The sequence below is a fragment of the Phocoena sinus genome, chromosome 18 (assembly GCF_008692025.1).
Source record: "Phocoena sinus isolate mPhoSin1 chromosome 18, mPhoSin1.pri, whole genome shotgun sequence".
In the NCBI taxonomy this organism is placed as follows: domain Eukaryota; kingdom Metazoa; phylum Chordata; class Mammalia; order Artiodactyla; family Phocoenidae; genus Phocoena; species Phocoena sinus.
The window spans coordinates 79,646,990-79,666,079 of NC_045780.1; the positions used below are offsets into that span (position 1 = coordinate 79,646,990).

The 19,090-nt window shown below is 58.8% G+C and overlaps 1 protein-coding gene across 3 annotated transcripts in view; it reads right to left on the reverse strand.

Moving 5' to 3' along the window:
• Positions 1-19,090, reverse strand: part of RASA3 (RAS p21 protein activator 3) — an 88,458-nt gene that overhangs the window by 56,293 nt on the left and 13,075 nt on the right. The window contains exon 1 of one of the 3 annotated variants that reach the window (XM_032611570.1): positions 14,566-14,784. The exons of the other annotated variants lie outside the window; for them this stretch is intronic. The gene's annotated coding sequence lies outside the window, so the exon portion shown is untranslated. Of the gene's footprint in view, positions 1-14,565; positions 14,785-19,090 lie in introns of those variants that run through there. 3 annotated transcript variants of the gene reach the window in all.

Below are 19,090 nucleotides of genomic sequence, written 5' to 3' on the forward strand. Positions count from 1 at the left end.
TGCCCTTGTGGGGCAACAACGCTGTCTGCACCCCAAGAGGGGTGTTGGAGGTCTAACCAGCCTGGGCACCGCACATCAGCCAGCTCACCTCCGAGGGGCTCTGTCTTGTCTGCTGCCCTCGAGAAGAGTGTCCTCAGCCACCCCAAGAGAGACTCCCAGCCGTGAGCCTGGGGCCTCAAGTCTGCCACGTCCACGGAGTGTTGGAACTTTGCTCTCTCCTACTCAGTGTGTTGGTTTTCACCTCAACTACAGGCCAACCTCTGCAAATAACACCTAAACAGGTACTCGAGCCCAGTGCGCTAGTCCTGTAAAAGCGAATCTCCCCGGCCCAGGGCCTCTGTGCACAGAGGCAGGACACGTGGAGGAATTAGAGCCCCCGGCGCTCCCGTCTTTCCATGGGCCGTCTGGTCATTCTAAACACCTAACGGGTCTACAAATTCTGGCAGCCAGCACAGCTCATGAGACCTACATAGAAGCCTATTGGTCTCAGAAGATCACTTTCATGACGAAAACATCCTATTTCCATGAATATATTGTTGACGGCCTTGCTAGTTGACTCTAGCACTTGATATTAAATAGAACAAAAGTCTGTAAAACCTGACGAGTTTGGATTTTATAGTCAAGTTACCAACAGCCTCCTCTACTGCACGCTGAGTTAGAAGTCAGGAGACCTCCAGGCTGAGCTGCCGGACCCCGCGGGGCTCGGCTGACGTCTGCGCCGGGGAGGGGCATGACCAGGACACAGGAAGATCTACTAACATGCGTCGCAGGTTTCCTCCAATTTCCAGAAAGAATAGGTGACACCATGAAAGACCAGTTTAAAATAAGACTGTTAAAATGGAAATTAAACGTTTAACATATGGTGAGAGGGAGGAAAGTTACACCTATCCAACCCCACCGTGAGTGGTTCCGAGTTTCCCGGTAGCTAAGGAACAAATGGAAATATGGTGGAACACACACTTCTCACGATTTACCTAAAAATGAAACACACCAGCTCCCCAGGAGGAAACACCATGAAAAGAGGGGCTGGCATGTCTTCCGAGAAAATTTTACAAAAGATGCAGAAACATGCTCGAGGGTTGCTTCTTTTCTGTCCTCAGCAGGTGGGGACTCGAGTGACGACCTGTGAGAATCGCTTGGCACAGGGGGGCACGCTGACGGGGGCCGAGGACGCTGGGCGGCCAGGAGTCCCAGGAAGAGCCCGGTGAGGCCCCATTCCGCACGCAGACACGACAGGGTCGCCCCTCAGGCCCGGGGACCGTGGGGCAGAGGGACCCCGGAGGAGCCTCTGGTCACCCCCTCCTCTCTGTGGACCCCACGGCCGTGCCTGGTCTCGTTTCCTCTCTGCGTCCAGCACCCCAGCAGCGCCGGGCAGATGACGAGCGTCCCTGAAATGTTTGTCCCAGGGATTAAAGGAGAAAGTCTGTGATGAAATGACCATGCACGGCAGCTTCTGAAGACAGTCGCCAGAGACACGACGTGGGGACAGTCACGGCTCCTATTCTGCTCCTCCGAGGGGGACTCCCGTGTCCCTCCCTTTGGTCTGGGCTGGCCTCAGGGCCCTGACTGACCAGCAGTGACTGCCGGCTCCCTGGGAGATGTCAGAGCCATGTGCCTCCACCCTGGCCACTGGACACCCTCTGCGCCCTGAGCCACAGGCCAGGCCCCGGAGGCCACCGCTGGGGGGGCAATGCAGCTGCCTGGACAACCCGGGCCAGCCTAGCTTCCCAGCGCCCCACACGGGTGACGGACGCGTCTTGTGCCTGCGGGGCAGCCCGCCCACCAGCTGCCCACCATGGCTCCAACCAGGCCTCACGTCCAGCCCGAATCCCTTGGCCCCAACATTGTGAGATGTGATAGCACAGCTGTCAGACGCTCACGGGGCTCTAGGCGAAGCAGCTCTTCACCGGTCCCCTCCCTGCACACGGTGAGGACTTAAAGGTGTGACTAACCCGGCAGTGGAGAGCCCAGGAGACACCCAGAGTCCCTCCCGGTGAGGAGACCCTGCCTGCCCTGCACCCCTGCTGCCTTCTGACTCTGACTCAAAGTACCTCCGACTCTAATGAGAAAAATGATGAAGTGCGGCAGCCGTGCAGCCGGGTGACACCCGGGCTCCGGCAGCACCGCCGACAGCTGGGCGAGTGCGGCGATGACCGAGGGCCTTCCGGGCTGGGAGCTGCCCCTCAGGTCTCAGCTGGGGGCTGGCGGTGAAGGCAATGCTCTCCCTACACGGTGATTTTTCAATTCTGAATTAGTTGACGCCATTTAAAACTGGTGATTTCACGTTTTTCTAAACCAGGACTGCCACTCCTTGAGAAAACTCAGAAGATCCAGTGGTGCTGGGCCACGGCCCCGTTTAACAGTCCCTGGCCGGGTCAGGGCAGCCCCTCCCAGGGGCACCTGTCCGCCCTCCTCATGTGCTGTGACTGTCAGATTCTATCTAGTTGCCGCCCAGAAGACTTGTGGAAATAAGTACTGACAGGACCCCCAGCTACACGAGGGTCTACTCCTCCTGCCTGAGGCCTCCACCCGCCCCTGGAAGCTTCCGTCTCTCCCCATGGCCTGAGCACCAGTCACCTTCAGGGACGGGAATTTCTGGCTGGCTGGACAGCCCTGCAGGGCTTGCAGGGGTCCTCTGGGGCACAGATCTGTGGCACTCCTGCAATCATAAAATGCAGGGCTGCCACCACCTGCCGGGCTGCTCGGCCCGGTGCCCCGACACCCGTGGGAACCCCCCAGCTTCCGAGCCGGCGGAAAATGCCGGGGCTGCAGGGGGCGGGTGGGCGTCTCCTCCACCCTGGGCTGTCCCCCCACCCTCAGAGCTCCTTCACGCAGAGCCCGGCAGACCCCCTAAGGCAAGGGGGCGTGGAGGACCCTACACACTTCTCTGCTTGAACTGAGAAGGCCTTAGAATCTAAAGAAAAGTACAGTTTAGGCTCCTGGGTAAGAAAGAACGCCTATGGCACGAAGAACAGCAGGTGGAAAGTCGTCCATTTCCCCACATTCCGGCGGATTTTGTGAACGACAGCGCAGCCCCAGGATCGTTTAGATCTTCCATCTGAACTGAACTCAACCTATTCAGCACCTAAAAACGCACAAAATATTAGCTAACTTTGCTTTTACTTAGAGGCTGGTCTCTTCCCATCGGGAAAAGAAAGCAAGTGCTATTCTCTTGTGCTTTTCCAATTAAGCTAGAAATGAAAATAGTGTTCTTGGACAACAACCCAATCCCGAAATAAAAGCTGTACAATTAAGCCCAGGGAAAAAGAAACCACTTGTTTCCTCTAATTTCAGAATGCTGTGGTGAATGGGTATTTCCGATTCCCTGCAACCTGAAACTTTGTGCCTCTGTTTAGGACACCCTTTTTCACCTAATGCTGCATTCCTAAGGGCTGCTAAGGCCAGAAAAGAACAAGCGGCACTTACTCTGCCCCCCTAACCCTGGGGACACACCTGAGGGGCCTCGGGGACACTGGAAACGGGGCAGCGGGCGCCCCAGCAGGCACTCGGGGGCACACGGCCCCCCCTCCAGGGCTCCCTCTGGGGCAGGACAGGAGGGAGGAGTGCTACGTGACATACACGCTCACTCAATCAACAGCACGGTCAAAGGCCCCACGACTGAGACACAGCATCTGACCAACGTGCCGGTCGCCACTGCGCCGTGTGCCGGGTATCCCAAGCAGCTGTGCCTCTGCTCTCGCCCCCGGCCTGCGACCAGCCTCGGGACCCTCCCCACCCGAGCTCCGGCCCACTCCGCTTGGCTGCACGACCCCGTCCTCTGCTCCTCTGTGCTTTGCTTTTACTAACTGCACAGGAATCTCTAGGAGGTTACCAGTAAAAGGGTGGGGTGAGAATTTCAAGGTAGCTGAGAGGGTGAAGGAGAAAAAGGAAACACAGGTGGCAGGGATATGACTAGATTTTTTCTTTTTAATGAAACAAACTAAGGTGAGGATATTGTGGAAACTTCGGGAAGAGTGAGGACCCCTGGATACGAGCTCCGCAAGGGCAGGGAGGCCACCCCTAGCGTCCCTGCACATGTGGGCAGCGATCCGGAGGTGCCCGTGGGCACAGACGACACAGAACAGAACACAACCCTTGGGACGTTTCCGCGCTACAAGACCCAGATGTGAGGGGTGAGGGAGGGACCCAGAAGAGAGCCAGGAGAGGTGGGGACACACGGGCCGACACCTGGCAGTGGGCATATGGCCAGAGCCATGCTGCACGTGCCTGGCATGGACAGGTGTGTACGTGCATGGTTTTTTTTTTTTTTTTTTTTTTTTTGCGGTACGCGGGCCTCTCACCGCTGTGGCCTCTCCCGTTGCGGAGCACAGGCTCCAGACGCGCAGGCTCAGCGGCCATGGCTCACGGGCCCAGCCGCTCTGCGGCACGTGGGATCCTCCTGGACCGGGGCACGAACCCGCGTCCCCTGCATCGGCAGGCGGACTCTCAACCGCTGCGCCACCAGGGAAGCCCTACGTGCATGTTTTGATCTTTGTTTTTTAGCCGATTTATCGCAATAGGATCGGTGGACCATAAAGTTCACCCATTTAAAGTGCACAGTTCAATGCTTTTAGCACATTCCCAGGGTTGTGCAACTATCACCCCTCACACCCCACACCCCACTCCCAGGCCCTGGCAACTTCGTTCCGCCCAAGGGTCCTCATGGTTTGACCAAGTGTCAATTCAGGGTTCAAGCTGCCTTCCCCTCACGCCTGCAGGGCCCCGTCCCAGCTGTGGGAGCAGCTCACGCGCATTGAATGGTCCACATTTCAGTGCCATCCTCAGCCTCCTTCACAGGCTGCAACGTGCCGGGTCCTGCTCCCGCTGGAGATTCAGGGTAAACAGGAGCTAGCACGGCACCCAGGCAGCAGCGACCACCAGGCCGCGTGAGCGCCGCGCGTAAGGACCGGGCAGAACCCCCTCTGCCGGGGGCGGGGGGCTGCTCTGCCTCCCACTGAGTGACAGGTCCCTTCCTGGGACCGAGAAGCAGCAGCAACGAGTGCCCAGACTCAGACTTGCTGGCAGAAGGGCAGCCTGTAATCTTCATACGCATGTACCACGTTGCCAAACAGCTCTCGTCTGGAGCACCGATTCACAGGCCCACCACCGCGTTTGAAAACGCTCTTTCCCAGATCCTTGCTAGAACTGAGTCGTGAAATCATGCATTTTACTGAGAGGTAAAAAGGCTGCGTGTGCTTTGCCCTCCGTTTGTTAAGAAGGGCTCTTTTTGAAGGACCTGATTCCATTCCATTTATTTGGGAGTTGAAGCCGCTCCCAGCCTCTCCTGTCCCTCTTCTCCGTCCTCCGAGGACAAGGGCCCCCAAACCAGCCCTGACAAGGGTTAGCACACCCAGCTCTGACGGAGGCCGTGAAAGCAAGGGTTAGGGAGCCGAGACCTCCTTTGCTGTCAAATTCTGATTTTCCAGCTGTGTCTAGATCCACCCTCCTGACCTGCCCTACAGTAGCCTGTGGTGCACGGACTGGAGGGGCTGGGACCCCCGCACGGCCCGACGCGGCAGGTCCCCCGGCGAAGGCCAAGGACCCTCACCTCGGGCTAAGGGCTGCCTGGCTCGCTGCAGCCCGGGTTTCTGCATTCTGACAGCAAGACATTCTTCACAGCTTGCATTAGTGTTATTTCGAATTCAAGGAGGAAAGACAATCCGGGAAATATGAATTTGGGGAAAGTCGCCAAGTGCGGCGCAGCCACGAGCCCCGCTGGTCTCGATGAGCAAAGGGAGACGCTGGCCTCCAAAGACCCCCACTCCACTGGCAGAGGAAAGACCTAGGTTCATTTTTCAGAAATAATCCACATACAAGCCCACTCTGTATATTTTGGTACTATTTTTGCTTTTCTTTTTCCCACACCTTTCTCTGAAAGAGTCCTGTCTTGAACTTGAGGAAGAAAACACAAAGCGGTGCAGCCACGGTGGGAAGAAAAACTTAAACACAGAGTCACCAACCAGCCCAGCAATTCCACTGGAAAGAAGTGAAAACAGGTGCTCAGACAAATACTTGGGGACTTCCCTCGTGGCGCAGTGGTTAAGAATCCGCCTGCCAACGCAGGGGACACGGGCTCGAGCCCTGGTCCGGGAAGATCCCACATGCCGTGGAGCAACTAAGCCCGTGCGCCACAACTACTGAGCCTGTGCTCTAGAGCCCGCGAGCCACAACTACTGAGCCCACATGCCACAACTACTGAAACCCGCGTGTCTAGAGCCCATGCTCCGTAACAAGAGAAGCCACTGCAATGAGAAGCCCGCGCACCGCAACAAAGAGTAGCCCCCGCTCGCCGCAACTAGAGAAAGCCCGCGCACAGCAATGAAGACCCAACGCAGCCAAGAATAAATAAATACATTTATCTTTAAGAAAACAAAAGAACACACGTGTACGTGAATGTTCACAACAACTCTGTTCCTGCTGATAACACACGGTGTATCCTCCGTGTTGCCAGCGGGTCAGGACGAGACATGTCCTTGTAGGCGACTCAAAAGCTCTAGAACTAGACCACGTAGTGGCACAACATGTAAACGTACTAAATGCCCCTGAATTGTGCACTTAGGAACGGCTAGACTGCTGAATTCTATGTTATGTGCATTTTACCACATTTTAAGCAAAACGAAGAAAAGCTGGTTACCAGTGTGGACAGGGCCGTGGTTGTTCAGCGTGGCCGTGTGTCATTCACGGCCACGCACCTCCCCAGACCCTTTTCTGGAGAGAGAAAGGGTGGGAGTAAATAAATACCTCTTTTGGAGTGTGCATGTGATTTTGTTGTTTTTCATTTGTACCTTTTTGTTGGGGTACAACGCAGACTCGGTAAACAGAGCTCCACAAGTTTCCCTAGGTGCACGGCCGGTAAGATGGGGAACATTTCCGGCGCTCAGTGCATCCTCAGGCCCCTCCCCATCCAGAGCCTGGCCTTCTCGGAGTTCCACAGAATCATCGGTTTTGCCCACTCTGTACCTCATAAAAATGGAGCCAAATCCACTAACCCGTTCGGGGTTGCAAATGGTAATAGTCCTTGATTCTGGTTTATAAGCTGAAGTAATTTTATGAGAGAGCGCCCCTCTTCTGCCGTTTGCTGACCCACTGCTGAGGTCCACACACCAAGGGCAAACACTCGGTAACTGCCTTTTACTTACCAAGTTTTCAAAGAATGCATTAGCTCCCTGTTGCCCTCAGAAGGTGGATAATTTGAGTTTTTTGTAATTTTTTTGCAACCTTTCTTTTTTATTGAGATGTAATTTATACAGCATAAAATGCAACCTTTGGAAACGTACGATTCAGTGCTTTTCAGTACAGAGTTGCACGGCCATCGGCACTAATGCCCGGGACCTTCATCACCTGAAGCAGAAGCGCAGTCCCGTGAGCACTCCCGCCCCAGCCCCACGTCCGTGCGCCCACCCGGCCTGCCTTCCCTGGACGTCTCGTGCGACGGAAGCGTGGCCCTGGCCTCGTGTTCCAGGCTCCCCCGTGTGTGGCCCGTATCAGGCGGCATCTCTAGGGTGTGGGCACAGCTTCACCGGGACACCCGCCAGGTGACCGGCGCGCGGCTGGTTGTCAGGACGAGCGGCTCCCCACATCCTTCCACCCGGCGGCTCTGAGCCGGGGGCCAGACCGGCAGCAGCGGCATCACCGGGCGCCTGGTTGGAAAAGCAGACTCCCAGGCCCACCGGCCCCGCGGCCTCAGGAGCCGGCCCACGTTTGAGAACCGCTTACAGTCCCAAAGCCGGCGCCTCCCAGCCCATGCCTCGCGCTGTATTCCAGGACATTCCACAGCGTTCTAGCTGTCCCGGGAAGCACGCTTCTCCCGGTCACGGATGCTCAGGGGCCTCCCCGGTGGCTCACGTGGGCGTGCCTGTCACCTCCGTGACAACCCCTCCCGCCCCACCCCTCCAAAGCCGCCTACTCCCCCTGAACGAGGCACAGCCCTCAGCTGGGCCCCTGAGGCCCCCATGGTTCCCGCTGCCAGTGCGTCCCTGCGTCCAGACCCCCGCGTCGCCCACCTCTCCACCCTGAGGCCCACCCCCTGCCCCCAGCGCTCTGCCATTTCCGCGGAGGCCATGGTGCTTCCTTTCCGTCCCACGCGGTCCCACAGGAGGGCCGCGCCTGCAGGGGCCAGGCCTCCCCGTTCGAGTCGCTGGGTGGTTCTCGGCAAACGCGGGAACAAGGAGCGCGCTTGGCGCTAACGGGGACTCGCCCGGAGGGGAGGATGACCTTGGCTCGTCACCCGCCTTCTCTCAGCGGAGCAGCAGCCACGCGGCTGACCACACGCACCACCACGCAGAGGAAGCCAGGGCCATGTGAGGGCGCCCGCAAGAGCGAAGGGGCGTCGCTGCCGACAGCAAGCGCCCGAGGGTCCGAGGGGCAGGCCCCGTGGAGGCAGAAAGGTGGGCAGGAGTCTGGAAGGTGGAGGCTGGGGGTGACCGCCCCTGGGGGTGACAAGGGGATGCGGGAAGGGCAGGCACAGTGGAGGCTGGCTTGAGTCAGAGAAGGCGTGACGCCCCAGGAACATTCCGGAACACAGGCTTCCTTGAGCCTGGGGCCCGGGAGAGAGGCAGCTGGAAGGCACGCGGGTGGGGTGGGGGGAGGAGGGACCCTGCCAGGGGTTCCGAGAATGAAGTAATAAAAGCTTCAAAACTATTTCTAAAGGGCTGTGCTCTCAGCTGTGATTCATATGCACGTGTCTCTGGGTGGGAAGGATCTCAGGCCCACCCTGCAGGCCAGGACCACGTGTCCCCGGGTGACTCAGGCCTCCGCTGCGGCCGCCTGCACTCCCCACCCTCGGGGCCTGAATACGGCTGCAGACCCAGCCCCACGGCAGCCCCCGGGGCTCTGTATCTCAAGAGTTGTTTAAAACTCCAAAGTCATTTTCAACACCGCTGTCTGTCTAAGGAGGCACGAAACACCACCAAGTTTACCGCCTCGGCTGCTAGACACACCTCCTGTTGTGTGGAGGAGGAGGGAGGGGCCACCAGGACCTGCAGCAGCGAAGGGCTCGACAGCTAGGCCTCGCCAGGCACAGCCCCCAGCACCCACTCCACGGGGAACTGAGGCCCGGAGGCACCCGGCAGATGCGAACCAGGGGGCGCCTGGGCTGCCCCCACACTGCGGGCGCGGCTCTGTCAGAGGACACAGGCCGAGCCTGCCTCTGCCCGAGCCCGAGCGCTGTGTGCACAGTGTCCTCCCAGCAACAACTGCCGCGCCCCAGGCTTCGCGACTCGACTCCGCCATCCGTGGCAACGGCCTGCTCTCCGGCTGCTGGAGGACCACGCCGAGGAAGAGCCCAGGACCCGCCCGGGCACGAGATGCTGCGAAAGCGCCATCCACAATGGCCCTGATCCCAGCGGCCGCGTGGGCGCGGCATCGCTGCGGCCCTTCTCCCCGCGGCCACCACCCCGACCGGCCAGCGGGGGGACCTCCACGCCAGGACGTGGGCCTCCAGGGTCGGGCTCCTGCCCAGCCATTCCCGCTGCAGACTCGTCAGGTCGCAGGGAGCAGACGGGCACCGGCCTGAGCGGGGACCAAAGCGTGCCAGAGATGCCCACGCTGGTCGCGGCCTCACCCCTCACCCGCAGGGCTCCACGCAGCGCACAGGCCGCGCCCTGGAGGCCGGAGACAGGGACCCATCCCCGAGGGAGCCCCGCCGTCATCCCTTCCGGGTCTGGGGGCAGAGTCTCGGTGAGTGACCAGAGGTCACGTAGAACAAGCAAACAGCAGAGGGTCGGTCTGCGGACTGGCTTCTCCAGAAGGTGTGCGCGGCTCCAGGGTCTCGAGGGGTAGACGGCCCGGCCCAGAGCAGCGAGCGGCCGTGGCAGGGCCCCTCTGAGCTCGCCAGCTCGGCGGTGCCCACACTCTGCGGGGTCCGGCAGGAGGAGAGGCAGGCTGACCAGCTCAGACGCGGCAAGACCCCAGGCCTCAGATCTTGGCACGCGCGCCGTCGCCTGGTGCCGACTGGACCGCGGTCCGCCACTCGGGACCCCCTCAGGGCAATCCCGGCCCCATCAAAGCACGAGGGTCTGAGAGGCTCGGTGACGCCAGCAAACACAGAATCTCAGGATCCCAGGCACGCTGGGTCTGTGCCCAGCACCCCAGACTTCGGCGCCCCAAAGGGAGCCCCGGCTCACGGCGCACAGACCCGGGCCTGGGGGGCTCCTGCCACGAGGTGGCCAACTGCCAGGTGCAGCCACACTGGAAGCTGGGCCCAGGGCCCGCACACGCCAGCCACAGCGCGGCCCCTGGGGTCCGCGAGCATAGGCCGTGAGCCCCCCAGGAGCGCCGCCTCAGGCCTGGTCGTCGGGCGTGGGTGACCGCGGAGAGCATCAGCCCGCTTCCGTGAACCCGCTGCAAAGACGGTCTCTAATCTGCTGTCCCTGCAGAGAACCGCAGCCTAAAGGCCGCGCTGGCCTCTGGATCTGAGTCTTCGTGGCAACTTTAGGACAGGAGGAAACGGCAAAATTAAGACTTTGGTTTTTCCTTCCTCATTCATTACTGAAAAGAGCGGCCAAGAGCGAGATCAGGTTCCACGTCAGAGACACGGTGCTGTGTTTGTCCCTTCGCTCCTGAATCACAGCCGCGGTAAACCTGCGGCCCACCCGGGTGCACACGGGTGGCCCACCTTCTCCCAACCCAAGGCTTCCCGCCGCCCCGGGGCAGGAGGCCCCGCCCACAGTGCGCAGAGAGGAGGCAGTGGGTGGTCCTGGGCGGGGCAGAGGGACCCCCGCTGCCTGACAGGCCTGCGCCCCAAGCTGTGTGAACCACGAGGGGGCAGGTCCATTCACAAGAGCAGCAGAAGCTCGGGGGCGCAGGGAGCGGGTGCCGGCCCTCCGACACCTGCGCCGATGCTCCTTACCCCTGGGTCTGGCCAGCAGCACGGGCTCCGCGGAGGGCGCCGAGGGCGAGGGCCTGCGGGGAAGGGGGCTCTGGGGCCACCTGGCCGAGGGCAGAGCAGCCCCGCCACCGCGGCCCCTGCGTTGGACCTGCCCCCCCCGGCCACCCACCTCCCCCAAAGCCACTGTCACATCAAGGGCCACGGCTGACAAAGCAGAAATCCACCTCCGTCTCTTCACCGGCCTGAGGTGGGGACGCCTCACTGCAGAGGCCCCGTGTCCAGGAAGCAGGGCACACGTGCCCGCAGCCCCACGGCCTCCCCTGACGCCTGGCTACCATGCCCACAGCTGCCGTTTCTTCTCGAACTTTCAAAACCATGTTTTAAAGGCCATGAATACATCTACATCTAGGTCTCCTGAGGCAGGGGTCCCCAACCCCCGGGCCACAGACCGGTACCGGTCCATGGCCTGTTAGGAACCGGGCCGCACAGCAGGAGGTGAGCGGTGGGCGAGCATCTGCCGCCCCCCATCACTCGCGTTACCGCCTGAACCACCACCCTCACCCCCTGTCTTCCGAGAAACCGGTCCCTGGTGCCAAAAAGGTTGGGGACCGCTGTCCTAATGAAATAATCCATAAAACAAAGATTTACGAAGGATCGATGTTTATTATAACAATATCTATGTTGGCCAAAAGAAAGGGAACAGTTAAATGTCCAAGAACAGGAGATTCCAACGGCCTGGGCCCGGCCTCCAGAGCCGACGGCAGGACCCCCGGTGTCCAGAGCGCAGGAGAGGCGAGGGCCGGGGGCTGCAGGAGGGAAGGGGGCTGCGACACAGCAACCAGAGCGGAGGTTACGAAGAACTTCCAGTAACACACAGAAATGTTTGAAGGGAAAATTTAAGGGGCATACGTAATACACATGTATATATGTGTGCATTTAATATCTAATAAGTATATGTGCACACACTATATATCTCCATATGAAAAACAAAAGTGGAGAGGAAATAACTGAACAGAAGAACCAACGTGTTAACAGTGGCAAAGCTTTCAGCGGGGAAATGAGTCACCTTTTTCTCAACCCTGAAAACTTAAGAACTAGGCTTTCTAAAATTTCTGTAGAGCCTGCACTATGTCTGAATAGAAATGCTTCTAAATTTAACAGCATGAGGTTTATTTTAAATATAAATTTTAGGTCTAATCTCTCTTTCGCCAGCTAGTCCTTCCTTTTACATTAAACACTGACAGAGTCAATTTATTATGTGTCATCATAACAGCCATTTCTGATAAGTAAGTTTAAATGTAAAATGACAGTATAATTCAGGGCTTTGGGAACAAATGCCCCCTTTATTAACTCTAAACTAGAAATTCACTCACAAACCCCACTGAGGCCGAGAGCTTCCAGCTCCAGAGGCGGAGTCCCTGGCAGATGGTAAATTAATCACTTAATCTTATTAAGTGTTTTCTGCTTAAGTCCTGAACCAGCTGGGTCCAAACTGTGACACATGCCAGGAAGTCACCTGTCCCATCTCAGGGCACACGGGGGGGCACACAGTCCACGGCCACCGAAGGACAGGCACAGGCTCTTTTAGAAGCTCTATGTTTGAAACTGAGTTTTACAGAGAAACCCTTTTTTCGTCCTCTTTCTGAACACTTTTTATTACAAAAGAAATACATATTCATTGTAACCGGTAATGCTGCGTAAGCACCTACAGATAAGGTTCGTCACCAGCCTCCCTCTGCCCGCCCCACAGCCCTGAGCTACACCAGCCCTGCTGGTTCACTTCCAGTCCCTGCGCTGCACCCTCACAGCCCCACAGGGAGGAAATGTCAGGGGTGGGGGGAGAGCCTTAACTTGGTCACTGAAACAGGATCACTGATCACGGCTTGGCGAGAGCGATTTTCTCTTTACCACGAGACACGTCTGCTTCCACCCATGGATCCAGGGACGACCCAGCCACCCTCAGGACGTGGCACCAACACGAAGTGTCCACCCCGATACCTCATGCAGGCAGGGCTGAGGGCGAGGCCCAGCCACCAGGGGAAAGTGTCTGCGAGCACGAGGCCTGGGCCCCGCCCGCCTGTCCCCCACCTCCCGGCCGGCCTGTCCCGGGCATGAGCGCTCGGCCGCTGTGAGGTCATCACTTAGACAGAAATGTTCATTCTTATATAATCAGATCGGTCTATCTTTTTAGTTTACTGACTGCTTAGAAGTTCTCCCACATTCCGGAAGTTATTCACAATATTCTCCAAAATGTTTCTGATATCTGGCTTTAGTTTTTCACTTTGTAACCTTTAATCCATTCGGCATTTGTTTTACATGGTGTGAGTCAGGATGTAACTTTTTTCAAGCCGGATGCCAAAGAAGGCAGCTCCCACATTCTCCAGGGACTAAAACGCGTCTTCATTGTGGATTAGGTGCCCATATACGTTTTGATCTGCTTCCGTATCCTCTGTGATATTTTCTGTCTATTAGGAATCTAAGAATATCTACCTAACGTTTTTGAGTCGACCATGTCTGCCTACTAAAAGGTGACATATATGCAAGCTGACAACCCCATCACTTGTCACCCTCCAAGTGATAACCACATTTCCACACACTAACTTATACACCAGCTAATAAACCAACACTGAACGCTCCACACTTACTCTTTAATTTATTCTAAATCTAACCATCCACATCCTGCTTAACAGTCTACAGTGCCTAAGCAAAACACAAAACTCTACAGAAACTTCTACGGCCGCGTGCCCTGTCGGCCGTGTGCCGTCTGGGCCCCAGCACCTCACCTGGGGACACTCGCCCTCCCCAGAGCACCTCTATTTCAGCTCCCACAATCCGAGCCCTTGGCTGGCCTGGCCTGGCCTAGCCTGCCCGTTCGTTAATCAACCAAGGGCCAATTCGCCATTTTCCATGAATTAAAATAAACTGCACTCATAGAAGAGCCCAGTCCTAACGCCACCACCACTTCTAAGAAATGAAAAGTGCTTCCAGCTGCAGCGGCCGTCTGGCGGCCCCTCCCCAGGGCAGTGACGGAGGAGCAGCCCCGATGGCCGGGTCAGGGGACGGGGGGCGAGAGGACGGGAGAGGGCCGAGGTCAGGCAGGGAGCCGGGGACGAAGGCCAAAGGGCAGGGCGGGGCGTCAAGGGCAGAGGGAACGCTCCCTGAGTTAGTGACACAGGAAGCAGCTACCACTGTGTGTGTTGTTACAACAGTGGGACAACAGCCCGGGACATCTGAAACCCAGAAGGAAGGAGGGAGGAGAAGCAGAAGCCTACGGCCCTCGCACACCCCGAGCGCCCTGGGTGTCTTTCCCGCGTTTTCTGTTCCACTGGCTGGTGACGGCAGATGTAACGTTTCGTCCCCACCTCCCTCAAGCGCGGCCCAGTGGTGCCACTTCCCACCCCCGTTACCCGCCCTTCGAAGGTCTGCGGTCCTGCCCCTCACGTCCCGCTCCCAACGTGGGCATCCCCCCATCCTCCCGGGACGCTCCAAGCCTCCGGGGTCAGGGCTCACGGCGCGGCTGTGCTCTCCAGGACAGAGCCAGCACAACGCTCCGAACCAGCGGCCTCCCCGCTGTCACCTGAGATCAGCAGCTGCCTGTGTCCCCGTCGGTAAAAAGGGGACACACCGCCTGCGAGATGCCCGGCTCCTGGCACTCTCCCAGGGGAGGCGCTCCCCTGGGACCATCGGAGCCCTTGTCTTCCCGCTCCTGCCGCAACACGGGCCGTCGCTGTCATCACCTTGCTTGGCTCTCTTGGTGCCAGACCAGCGGGGAGAGGCTCCTGCTGCGTGTCCGGACCCACCGGGTCCACAGCCTCACACTGGAGGCCGGGTCCACGGAGGGGTGTCACGGCCCCCAATCACACCGACAGCGCTTCAGCTTGCGGGTTTCTGAGCCGAGCCAAATGTCCCGTGTAAGTCAGAGTCCTTCCACGGAACTCTGGTGCCACAGTTATCACCGTGAAGGTCCAGTTCATCACAGAGAGGCGTCCAGAATGACACAGGCAGCAGCGAGCAGACGGGTGACCACTCCCTTCAGAGCTGCAGGAAGGAGGCTCGGGCTGCGTGGATGGTCAGTGCAGATCCAGATCCAGACGCAGGGACGCGGTGCCCGCAACCTTCAACAGGGTCAGCATCCCAGACGTTTCCCAGGGAGACACTTCCAAGGAGCCATCAGGCCCTCAGGTCTGACCACAGGCCACGCGGGCTGGCCAGACTCCTGGGCTCTGAGAGCCTCCCCACAGCCGCAGGACGTTCGGCTGCCTATTTCAGTCCAAAGCTCTGGTGCAGCGATCTCGTCTAGAGAAAAGCTTTAGGTAGGCAGCAGGCACTGCAGCGCTGGGCACCGTGCTCTTGGTCCCCTTCACGGCTCTGCTTTGTCACAGGGCTCTTCCCACCAACCCAGAAGCCCAGCCAGGCCCTCGGGGCCCGTTGCCGGCTGCCTCTCTCTCGACGTCCCTCCAGAGCTCGGCCCAGGTACAGCCGGGTCTCATCACGACTCCCAACCACCGACAGCTCCAGACGCGGGGCCGGCCACTGCGCGGCACGGGCTGAGAGGCCGAGCCACGTTCCCCCAAGCCGAGGCCGCCTCTAAACCTGCGCCACTCACCGGGCACCAGGGCCACGCACCCACGCGGGTGAAACAAAGGCCCTCAGCCTCTGACCACCACCCGCAGGCCCCTCTCCGCAGAGGCTGCAGCCGGCCCCGGGTGCGGGACCGCCCTTTGATTCGGGGGTCTCCCAGCTTTGAAACGGGCCAACAGGTCGGAACCCACACGGACGTGTGCACATGGAGCGCAAACGTGCCCCGCTTCGCGGCTGCCGGCTGATGGGCTGGGGTGACCCAGGCCCGAGGCACCCGACATGCAATTACAGCTGTTCACGTTCTCACTTTGCTTTTCTATGTTCCCCACACCTTCTTCAGGGAAGATGTTTACTTCTGAACACACACACACACATACACGGCATCCAGAGGGCGCTTGCTTCAGTCCTCAGGGGACGAGCCTGGGGAGCGGGCAGCCGAGATCCTGAAACGGAAGTGCGAGGGGAAAGGCGAGGGCAACGCAGCAGGAGCCCCCCCGCCCCCCGCCCCCCACCTCGCTGCACTCCCCTTGTTCTCTGTCTCCAACCCTGGGCTCTGAAAGTGGACGGCGCCTGGCCCAGCCCCCGGAAGCAGGTCCTGGGGGGGACCCGGCACTGCTGTTGCCCTAGAGCTCTCTAGGGCCGCCTGGGCACAGCTGCCTGACTGCCCGTGGACGTCAGGGGGACACAGAGGTAGGCCCCGGCCCCGTGGGCGTCTCCTATGGGTTGGGAGATGCCTCCACCCACTCGGTCATCAGCCCGCATGCACCTCACTGCACAGGGACACACTGCTCTGGAAACTAAGAAGCTGAGCCCTGGTTCACGCCTGTCTGGGGCCCGTGGAGACCGGTCGGCACGCGGGACGGCGCTGAGACCCTGACCTGGGCCTGCAAGCTGCCGGCGTGGCAGCCCAGAGGACGTGGGACCAGCACCGCCGCCACTCAGGGCTGCTCCAGGTGAACCAGGTAGAACTACAGAACGGAACACTGCTGATGCCACCAACGAGCTGAGGGAAAATTCCAGGGGGCTGGCGGCTCCAGGAAAGAAGCACCAGGTCCCACACCCCACGCTCGCACGCAGGGCCAGCCTCTCAACAGCACCGTGAAAAGCCTCGGTGCTCCAAGTACATTCGTGACAACCGCCTTCCAGAACAGTCTGTAGCCACACGAGCTGCTCAGAGCAGCTCAGAAGTAAGAGCAGAGCGTGTGGAGCCTCCGTGCACGGCCAGCGATCCGGGGCCGCCCTGGTGCAAGCTGAGCAAAACCGGCGCTTCTGGGGGCTGTCCGACCCCGAGCTGTGGCCGGGTCACCACGCACACAACGCAACCATCCTAAACCTGTCCCGCTGACAGGTTCCACCCTCCGTCTAATTCCAAAGAACGGGGGAGGGGTGGATTTTAGTGGAATCAGCAGAAGCCAAAAGCAGATCAGACCATGGGGTCCCACCCTCTCCTGCAGACGCGGGCGGGGGTGGGGGTGGCGTCCGTCCGGAGCTGCCAAAGCCGCTGGCCCCCGTGGGAGCCGGAACCTGGCCGCAGGGCAGGGAGGATTTCCCCGCCCCCGGAAAGCCGGGCCCAGGGCCAAGCGCAGCCTTCCCGATGACAGTGCAGGGTGACAACGCAGGAAGCACGCGGGTGCCCAGCTCAGCCGTAAGGGAGCAGACCTTGGATCTGGGCCCTCGGACCCCCTTCGCGTGGGACGCTTAAGCAAGACCACCAGGCCCCGCCCCAGAGGACCCCCCAGGGAGAGCCCTCAGGGGGTCGAGGGGGAGAAACTCAGGAGGGGGAGGGTCCTGTCCTCTCCCACGTCCAGGTGGGCCTGGCAGCCTCTTCATCGAGCTTATTCATCGTCAAGCCTCTGGTCCCGAGAGTCTCTCCCAGGACAGGCCCCGCCCCCTGCACACCACACCCTAACCAGCAGCTGTGGCTTGGGGCGTTCCTGCAACCTCCGAACAAACAGAAGGAACATCAAAGAAACATATCTGAAAAGGCTCTGCGGATCCCCGTCACCCCATGGGGAATAACCACCATTGCTTTCAGCAAACTTCTAAGAAGGAGAGAAATGTGCGAGTAAGAAAACCAGCCCGGTAGCCCTTGTTACCCGAACTCAGGACTGAGACCTGTTAGCTCGCACACGGTTCCTTAATTTACCCCAGTTTACACGGAGGGCCCCAGCGCCCCTGCCCTTTGCTGTGATGTGAGGAGGCCAAACCGCAGTTTATCTGCAGAGCTTAAAAATGAACTTCCCCTTGTCACGTGCTAATGTGTATTCTGGACTTCCTGGGGTTTCCTTTATTAGACTTGAGTCCAAGTTTATCTCAGAAAGGACTCTGGGTCATGTCGGCCTCGCACTTGTATGGGGGTGAGGAGGACAGTTAACCTGCGGAGGGGCGTGGAAGTGGGCACATCCCCGCTCTGGGGCCCTCAGGGACCAGCCACAACACGGCTCAACGCTGCCAAATGGGCCAGCACCTCATCCTACCTTTAAAAATGCCTTATTCTTGGCTGGTCTTTACAGTGCATGGGCCAAAATGAGTGGAACGTTACTATGTATATGATTTTACTTATAAAAGCAACGTGTTTTTCTTCACGAACCTTTGTTTACTCTTTTTTTTTTTTTTTTTGGCTGTGTTGGGTCTTAGTTGCGGCACGCAGGATCTTTGTTGAGGCATGTGGGGTCTTTCGTTGTGGCATACGGGCTCTTCACTGTAGCTGTGGCGCGGGTTCCGGAGCGCATGGACTCTGTAGTTTGCGGCACGAAGGCTCTCTAGTCGGACGCGGGAGCTCAGTAGTTGTGGCTCGCAGGCTTAGTTGCCCTCGACATGTGGGATCTTAGTTCCCTGACCAGAGATCGAACCCGCGTCCCCTGCGTTGGAAGGCGGATTCTTTACCACTGGACCACCAGGGAAGTCCCGAACCTTTGTTCACTCTTATCCATTAATAAAATTGGGACAGGTTTTTTGGACGAGCCTGAGAGTGGGTTAAACACATCCTCCAAACTTGTTTGGTGTTGGTTTCTCAGCGGCCTCATGTGTGGGGAGAAGCAGACTCTCTAAATCACTGGTGAAATGATCCACGTCACCCGAGCAGGGGACACGGGAGCTAGATTCTCCCCCCACCACCCCCCCTGGCTAATGTCTGCATGCAGAGAGCACCCCCGGCCCATGGAGAGGTCACCGCTGCAGGGGGGCACGGCGACAGTGCAGTATTCCCAGCCCACAGAGGTGGGTAAATATTTACACCCTTGTCCCACTGTGACAGGCTGAGCAGTTTCCCCAAGCATCTCCCGGGCGAGGTTAGCACAGGGGGGTCAGGGCAGCTGTCCCTACCCACCTGTGCAAGTCCTGCCCGTGGCGCCTGTGTTTGGGGGCTACAAAGACATCACAAGACAGCACCCTAGATTTACAAAATAGTTAACTGATTCATTAATGTACACCTCCTGTCATAAAAGCATTGTGCCATAGAGATAAAACCACAGAATGATCCAGAAAAAAGTTACAGAATTCAAAACATGGTAAATAAGCAACTGTCACCTGACGTCCACAGTATCTAAAGGGGGACTGCTCTTCCCACTTCTTCCCAGACCCATGCAGCCCTGTGTGAGCTTTTTAGCCGGGCTAAGTGCTCTGTGCTAGCCCGGAAGCCAGAAGCACCTGCCGCTCCCCCCCTCCCTGCCTCTCTCGGGG